Here is a 9,563-nt window from a genome sequence, read left to right on the forward strand (position 1 = left end):
TTTAACAACGCCTCCTTTGCAAGTCTCTCGTCTTCGACCAGCTTCTTCCAAAGCCCGGCAGGCTCTACCAGTGATCCTTTAGTGCTGCCATGGTGTTGTTTACCCAGTTCAGGTCTACTCCAAGCTCTCTCCTGACCAGAATTTCAAAGGTGAGACAGAACGTGAATATGGTAAACTTGGGTATTCTGAGGCAGGTTTGCCTATTTCTTTTTTATATATAATTTTTTGTAATTTGTGTGTGTGTGTGTGTGTGTGTGCGTGTGTACACCAAAGGAGGGGTCAAGTGTTTCCTTCTATCAGTTGACGCCTTATTTTTTGACACAGAGTCTCCCACTGAACTTGAAGCTCGCCATTGGCTGTACTGGCTCGCCAATGAACTCCTGGGATATGCCTGTCTCTGCCCCCTAACACTGAGGTTACAGGCACATTTAGCCATGCCTGGTTTTAACAGGGTGTGGATAGCTTTTATGTGCTGGATAGCTTTAGTGTCAACTTGACACACCTGGATAGAGGGAGCCTCAATTGGGGAACTGCCTCCATTGGACTGGCCTGTGGCCATGTCTGTGGGGCATCTTCTTGATGAGTGATGTGGGAGGGCCCAGCCCACTGTGGGTGGTGCCACCCCTGGGCAGGTGGGCCTGTGTTGCATAAGAAAGCAGGCTGAGCAGGGGCCAGGAGAGCAAGCTAGTAAGCAGAGTTCCTCCATGGCCTGTGCTCCAGCTCGTCTCCAGGTTTCTGCCCTGAGTTCCTACCTTAGGCTCCCAGATGAACTATGACCTGGGAGATGTAAGCTGAATAAACCCTTTCCTCCCCAAGTTGGTATTGGTCAGAGTGTTTTGTCACAGCGATGGAGAAACTAGGACAGTGCACTAGTTACCTTTCTGTTGCTGTGATAAAACACCATGACGAAGGCAACTTATAAAAGAAAGAGTTTATTTGAGCTTACTGTTTCAGAAGGTTAGAGTTCACAATGGCAGGGGAGGCACGACAGCAGAGGTGGGCCAGAGCAGAAAGCCAAGTGATAATATCTCCAAGCAGGAAGCAGAGAACCATTGGAAATCTGACAAGGCTTAAGAATGCTCAAAGCCCCCCACCCCCCAGCGATGTGCTTCTTCCAGCAAGGCCATACCTCCTAAAACGTCCCCAAACAGCGCCACCAATTGGGTACAAAATGTCCAACTATTTGGAGCTTATGGGGGACATTATCATTCAAATCACCACACATTAGTCTAGAGATTTGAACTCAGGTCTATTGTGTAACAGTATTTCTGGGGAGGCATGAACAAACACCTAATCACCCCAGCTTAGGGAACTGACAACAGATGAAAGTCTAACTTGCTAAACCAATGAGTTTTTGTCCTGGTTACCAACAGGAGTATGGGTGAGGGGTTACTTATAAGAGCCCGGATGACTCAAAAGGAGCTGTAATACCAAAATCCCACCAGAGCAGGAGTGAAAGCTGTAAATTGGATGTTCACTTCACCCTTGCAGACAGCGACACAGACTGAAGTGTCTCTTCCAGGCAGCGCAGTTGATCTGAGCCCCTTAGAAGCAGCTTGGCCAGTCTCTGCCTCGTCAGAAGTCCCCACTGGTTCTATAACCTTGGGGAGGGTGGGGCCTAGTGCATCTGGTCAGTTTCAGGGACATTCTGAGGCTTCTGAGCTACTTACATTCTGAGTCTTAAATAGCATTCTGTCAGAATTTCTTGAGCATTTAGAATTGAGTCTTAATGAGCTTAGTAGGAAATTGTAACACAATAGGGTCTTCTTGCATTCACAGCAAGTGCTCTTACCCACTGAGACATTTCCCCAGTCCCCCGTTTTCTTAATAATGTTAACTGCATTTTATATATCAATATGTTTGAAAGTAATAGGAGATAAGAGGTCTCCATGCCCCAAGATTCCAACATTGTCTTATGGTTTCATAGTAGCCCAGCAGCTGTATAAGGAGTCAGTTTTTAAAGCAGAACATGAACTCTTGTGACAGGTTAATATTTGCTCCAACAGAATCAAGTTCTGTATTCTTAACTCAAGAATTCTCTATTTCAATTTCTTTCTCTGTTTATTTTCATGTCCTTTGTCTGTTTTTAACCTTGATGCAGCACTGAAATTTAGCTAGAAAAAATCCAAAGGCCTTGAGACTGTTAATTAGAGAGCCTGTTCCAGGACTCTGTTTTCTTGGCCCCTCACCAGGTAGGCAGCCCACTCTGATCCCAGGTCAAGTACACTATTCAAGACTCTATTCAAGAGGCTGGAAAGATAGCTCGATGGCTCAGTAGTTAAGAGCACTGGCTGGTCTTGCAGAGGACCCAGGTTCGAATTCCAGCACCCACATGCTGGTTTACAACCGTCTATAACTGCAGTTCTAGGGGATCCGACACCCTCTTCTGACCTCTGTGGGAATTGCACAACATAGGTACACCTACCTACATACAGGCAATACACTCAAACACACACAAAAAAAGTAATAAAATAATTTTTTAAAAACACTCTATTCACATTTTTTTAGAATAAAAAAAATGTGATGTATTTTAGAAAAAGTTACCTAGACTGCTGAAAAGAATGTATATTCCACAGCTCTTTTAAGATGTTTCATAGCCATCTACTTATTCTATGTTGTAATTTAAAAAAAAAGTTAAAACCTCATTCAATTTTATGTCTTATAAGGGTTATACTGAGTTCAATACTGTATAACTGTATTAATTTAACTGTGAACCTCAAATTTTACAGCTAATTTTGAAAGAGAAGCATCTTTGCTCTGGAAATTGTTATTGAATATGTTAATGCTGTAATGAAATGCTTCTAATCATGTGGTTATTAAATAATGTTTTTTAAAAAATAAAAAAAGAGAAAAAAAATAAAAAAATAAAAAAATAAACACCATTCAATAGAGATTTTTTTCCTTTCCTTTTTCCTCTCTTTCAACATCACCCCCGAGTATGCTTGGGATCCAGTGCCATCCATTCTCACTTTGTGCCTACAGACTGAACAAGCCCAGGTCATAGCCTTTTCCCTCCCGTGTAGCTATAGGCAATACATAGGGAAGAGCTACTGGACCAACTACGATGGGTGGTATGAGCAATCTCCACACGCAGTCACTGTGTCCTCTGGTCCTGCTCAGGCTGACACGATCATCCCTGCTACCCAGTCCCTGGTTGGGAGCAGGACATCTGCACAAATGTAGCAGGACTAATGATCACTTATGCCCCTGGTGGAAGCTTCTGTTACTGTAGATATGAGAGGCCCAGCTCCATGACACTTTTCCATGGCCAGTGTTGGATCTACCTCAAAACATGCAGTGTTTTCTCTAGTCAAAGGCTCTTCCCTGACAGGTTAGCATGGTACAGTCTAGGAATCCAAGAAATTTTCCATTCTGACACACTCCATAGAGGAACATGTGGAGCTTCTGGTAAAGAAAGAGAGACTCCCACTCTCCTCTCCCATAGGTAAAAATGAGTGCTCCATCTCACCACCATACAATGACTAACCACTTGCAAATGTCCCATTCTGTATTTGATAAGCAGTCAGGTGAGCTTACGTGTTGCTGTAGTGACAATTCCGAATCCCAGAATGACAGTAGCTTAATTTTTTAGAAATTCTGCTTTTTCCTTATAGTGTGTGTCAAATGTGGGTCTCCAGAAGGATTTCTGTACACATTGTAACCACTCATGGATGAGGTAATAACAGAGGCTTCATCAGTGTTTGTCTATAATCACAGCAAGGGGAAGGGGAAATAAAGGGTCTTACACTAGTAATTAAATGCTGCACATAGAAAGAGTACACCTCACTTACACGCAATACATTAGCTAGAACTAATTACATAGCCCAACTCAACTATCAGGAGCCAGGATGTTCAGTTTGTGGTACACCCAGAAGGAATGAACCACATATCACGGACAAAAGTGGTGAGGAGGACTATAGGTAGCTTCCTTCGATCCCTGAAAGGATGTGGCCTGCTCCTCTTCTTAATTAGGGGGTCTCATGCTCCATTTTTGCAGTAATCTGCTCATCTTTAAACCTTGGCACACAAGCTAATGACATATGGTAATGTTCTAAAACTTTCCATTTATCAGCAACAATGACTGCAGTGCCTAAAAGAGGTTGCTGTGGGGTGTAGCTCCCTCCCTGTGTCAGGACTCTAGCTTATCCTTCAAATCATTCTGGATTAATCATTACAGCCACTAGCTGAAGGTCACATGTTCATGGCACATGGATGCAGGTACTGTGTCCAGACAGAATTTCAGAATCATTTTCCTCATCTCTTACCTTCAAGAAAAACAAATCTTCCCCTTTGCTATTTCTGATGGGCTAGTCCACCAAAATCCTGGCAGTCATGGGGGCCAGGAGTTGAGACTCAGTCTCCAGGTACCTCCAGATTTGTAAACAGAGCTTTCTTCTCTGAGTGAGATTTCCACTTCTGAGGCAGAACCAGTCAGATAGATAGATACGTGAATAAGAGGCCATTTACTGCTATGGTTATGGAGGCTAAGAAGGTCCGTGATAAGCCATCTTCAATCTGTAAATCCAGGGAAGCCACCAGACTGGCTCAGTCCAAGCCCAAAGGCCTCAGAACCAAGGAAGTTGCTGTGAAAACTCTTAGTCTGGAGCTGAAGAACTAAGAGCCTAGAAGACCACAGGTGCAAGTCTTAGAATGCAAAAAACTGAAAACATGGCGTTCTGATGCTCAGACACAAGAAAAGGGTATTGCCAGGTCCAGAAAACGAAGAAAAGTCTCGTAATACTTGTCCTCTCCACATTAGCATACGTCTGACAGTAGGAAAGAGACAGACAACCTTCCCTCCATCCATTAAGTAATTCAAGTCCCAATGCCAGAGATCTACCTACAGGGATTTCTATAAAAGAATGCGACTTGTAAGATACCTTCTACTGAGAAAAAAAAAAAAAGAAGAGGCTTAAGCTTCCAGTCCATTTTCCCCCACCAAGAATAACTGTCTAGCCTAGAGTGGTGACACAGGCCTTTAATCCCAGAACTTGGGAAGCAGAGGCAGGTGAACCTCTGTAAGACTGAGGCCACTTGGTCTATATATAGCAAGTTCTAGGCCCACTGGGGCTACTGGGAGTGGGAGACTGGTGGAGGAGGAGGAGAAAGAGGAAGAGGAGGCGGAGGCTGGGACTGAGGCGGGGTGGAGACGGGGGTGGAGGAGGAGGTAGAGGTATGCCTTTAATCCCAACACTGAGGAGGCAGAGGCAGGCAGATCTCTGTGAGTTCAAGGTCAGCCTGGTCGACATAGCGAGTTCCAGGTCAACTGGAGATACAGGGAGACCCTGTCTCAAAAAAGATCAAAAAAATAGAAGAAAGGATGGAAGGAAGGGAGGGAGGGAGGGCAGGAGGGAGGGAGCAATTAATCAGATGAGGTGAAGAAAGACACTGATCCACTCATGTTTGGAAAACCTGGCACTGTCTCTAAGTCTGTAAAGTCCTCCAGGGCTGTAGAGGGTGTCAGCCCTCTGGAACAATACTGTCAGGTCTAACTTCTTAGAGCACCAGGCAGTTATCTCGGTATTCGGTATTGTTGGGAGGTGGGAAAAGTATATCATCAATCCATATAGCTTTTTACCAATCTACTGATATGTGCCAGATAGTCCTCCTTGAAAATAAAGGTTCAAGAAAGTAACAAGCCCATCCGTGTATGTTGCGGCAACGTGCAGCAGGAGCTTCCATTGACTCTCTTCCTCCCCAATTCATAACATCTGTTGTATTTTCTGACACTGACCACCGTCCCAGTCTCTTTCAGTTCTTTCTTCTCTGATATTATCTGTGTCCTTCTTGTCCCACATTGCTTTGTCTATAGATCATACGTGAAGATCGAAATATAGGAATACATGAATACTCACTTTACCATTCTACATAATCTCATGAATGCTTGAAATTTTCAGAACAATTTTACAAATGGTCTTTAATCCCTCTGCAGTTGACATTTGTACAACAGCGCATCTTGTTGAATGGATGGCGAACCAGTTGCTTCGTTATTTATTGAAAGTGTGTTCCTCTTCCCCATTGATCTTCAGGTGCACATTTTCCATACAAATCAAGAGCCCATATACAAACATGTCTATTGCACTGCTGCATTCAGTTCCAATTGATCTGTGGAGGTGTGATAACAAAATGACACTGATCAGCTTAGGTAAAGGCAGAGCCAGCTGGCCAGCTTGACACACAACAACAACAAAAAAGTAATACTAATTAAAGCTTAGCCAGTGAAGGACGCATGACCACCTCGTGAACACTATGTTATGCTATGAAAAGGGCCTGCGTGCTAATACGTGACCTCTGAGCTGATTGGATGGCGGCCTCCCCGCCTTTGCTATGCTTGTGGTTGTTGCCTTTAAATATTGTTCAGCCTTAACAATAAACAAATTCCAACTTAAAGCTACTCCCTGTCGCGTCTGATTGTCCTCGGAGAGAAGGGCTAGCGAAACAGGGGTGGACAGCGCACTTCCCCCTCCTCGACCCCCATCGCCATGGCCTCTTTTTCCTCTGCTCAAGACAAAGGGGTTCGGAGACTGTGACATATATCATTTTCATAATTCTTAGTTATCTCTTCTCTTATTCCATCACTCAAGAATATGTCTTACTACATCTCAATTTAAGTTTTAGCACTAAATGATATTTCACACACATACCCATAAATACACACATTCATTCACATAGCCCTGGAACTTCTAATTTGACTTCAGTCAAGCTGTAGGTTAATTTAGGGAAATAAATGTATACATTATTGACTCTTCATATCTGTGATTATAGTGTAATTCATATTTTTGCACTTCATTAATTTATTGAAATAATATTTTATATGTCCCATAGGTTCTTTTTTAAAGATTTATTTTATGTGTGTGAGTGTATTGCCTGCATGTAGGTAGGTAGGTGCCCCCGTATCATGCAATACCTAGGTCAGAAGAGGGCTTCAGATTCCCTGGAACTGGAGTTAATTTATTTATATGTGTGTGTTTGTACGAGTGCATGCCATACTTATGTGGGTGCCCACAGAGGTCATACGAGGGTCTTACATCACCTGGAGCTAGAGTTCCAGGCAGCCATGAGCCACCAAATGTGGGTGCTGGGAACTGAACTCAGGACCCCTGGAAGAGCGCCAAGTGTTCTTAACCGATGTGTCATTTCTCCAGCCCCCACATAAGGTTCTTAAGCATTCCCTGGCTAGTTTTATTCCTATATTAGATTTTTTGGTGTTGTAGGTTACAGGATATATTTTGCTTACTTTCATTTGCATTTCAAACTGTTGCTCTAGAAACAAAGTTGGCTTTTCATATATTGCTGTAATAACCAGTATTTTTGCATAGGCATGTGTGTGGTATGCATGCGTGTATATATTCATATGTGTGAGAGCAGATGTGTGTGTGTATGTGGAAGCCACAGGTGACATCAGATGTCTTCCTCAATGGCTCTCCTTATATATTGAAGCAGAGAAGCTCACTTGAGCATGGAACTTGCTGGCTCAGCCAGTCTACCTAGCCATCTTGCTCTGCTGATCCTTGTCTTCACCTCCCACATATCTGAATTGGAAGCAAGCCACTAAGCCTGCCAGGCTTTTCTGTGGGTTCTGAGGGTATGAACTCTGATCCTCACAAGCAGCAAGCACTTTATCCACTGAACCATCTTCCCAGCCCCAACCAGTACTTTTACATACACTTTTACCGATTTTAACTCTGGTTGTTTTAGATTTTTCTCACATGCAGAATCCAATCATGTTAATTTTGTTCCTCATTTTCTGATTCCAATCTTTTTTCTTGTTCTGTTTCACATTAGTATTTCTATCAAAATATTGAGTAGAAGTAGAAATAAGAGGAATCTCTGTATAATTATCAATTCCAAAGTAAAAACACATTTCCCCATAGAAGTATGATGTCTGTTATAATTTTTAATACGTAGTCTTTATCTTGTTGGGTACATTTTCTTTTCTTCATTTTAATTTATTATTTTAAACGTCTTGCTATGATGTAGCTCTGATTGGCCTGGAACTCACTTTCTATACCAGGTTGGACTTGAACTTGAGAGCCTCCTGCCTTAGTCTCCCAAGTGCTAGGATTATAGGCATGCACCACCATGCCTGATTTCTTTTATTAATTTTTTTACAAAAAGTATTTTAGAATAATTTTAGACTCATAAAAAAATTACCAAGACAGTAAAGATAGATCCAATACTTCCCACATTCATTTCCTCCTATATTAGCATTTCAGTATGGTACATTGACAAACTAATGCACCAGTATTAATAAAACATTATTAACAGAAGTTGACACTTTTCCAGAGTTCCTTGGTTCTATCTAATGTGTTTGTCTGTTCCAGAATCAATATGTAGCCATCATATGTCCTTAGAGTCCTTTTGGCTGTAACAGTCTCTTAAGTATTTTTTGTTTTTGGTGACTGAGAATTTTGAATACTAGTCAAGTACATTTATAGGAAGCCCTCTAGGAATTTTCTATTTTTTATGAGTAAATTGAGATCATGGCTCTGGGGTAGGGAATGATCACAAATGGAAATTGCTATTCTCATGACATAGCAAAGGCAAATACTATCAACAATGACTTGTTACTGTTAACATTAATCTTTTTAAATAATTTGAGAATTTCATACAGGGATATAAGCATATAAGGTGTTTTGATCAAATCCATGCCTACTCCCTCCCCTCCAACTCCTCCCATATCTCCCCATCACTTTTTCCTTATAAATTCATATACTCTTTTTTTAAATGGAGCTTTTTGCGGCTCTAACATTCTCCCCTCTGAAGAGGTAACCCTAAAATCTTTTGAGGATTAGATAAGAGCTCCCAAATACTTTCGACATTTTTGGCCTTTGGAACAGAGTATGTTTCTAAAAGGCCCAAGGACATTTTGACTTAGCCAAGAATCTGGCTACTTTTCTTTGGGGTCATTTTACACTAACTGCCTCCCCAATTCCTACCTCCTATTCTTATCACACCATCCTCTGAAGAGGTTACCCAGCTTGCAGATAGGGAATTGGGACAGAGACCACTCTGGCTTCTTCCATGTAGAACAGGGACACAGGCTGAGGCAAGAGGCAACTGGGGAACCCCTTCAGTGGGTCTATCTAAAAGACTCCCAAATTCCATAACTCTTACCTCAAGGAGGAAAAGAAAATCTTTGAATCCTGAATAGGAGACATGAAGGAGAAGTAAAGGCAAGAGTAATTAGCATTACAAGTTCCAGGCAGGGAACTAGAAAAAAGTCAGAACAGGGCACGTTTCAAATGTTCATATGAGAGTCCATTGGAATTTCTTGACAAGGGCTTCTGAAAGCATCCCTCTATTGGGTTCCTCCTCAGTTTTCTTTGGTCTACCAAGGCTGGACTTGAGAGTGATGGATTCCGGATTTGCTTTCAGGCATTTTGATAGCTGTTAGAGTGGTTAGAATCAGTGTCAGTTCTCTCTCAAAGGCTTCTAGATAGGGGGAGAAATCAAATTTATCCATCATTTTAGAACAATGGCTGGTTGTCTCCCTCAGCTACAGGTGGGCACTACAGTATTGGAGACCAAGATTTGAAGTCTTACATCTGAGCAGGTGTTGG

This window comes from Nannospalax galili, unplaced genomic scaffold (genome assembly GCF_000622305.1).
Source record: "Nannospalax galili isolate Female #2095 unplaced genomic scaffold, S.galili_v1.0 scaffold513, whole genome shotgun sequence".
NCBI lineage: Eukaryota > Metazoa > Chordata > Mammalia > Rodentia > Spalacidae > Nannospalax > Nannospalax galili.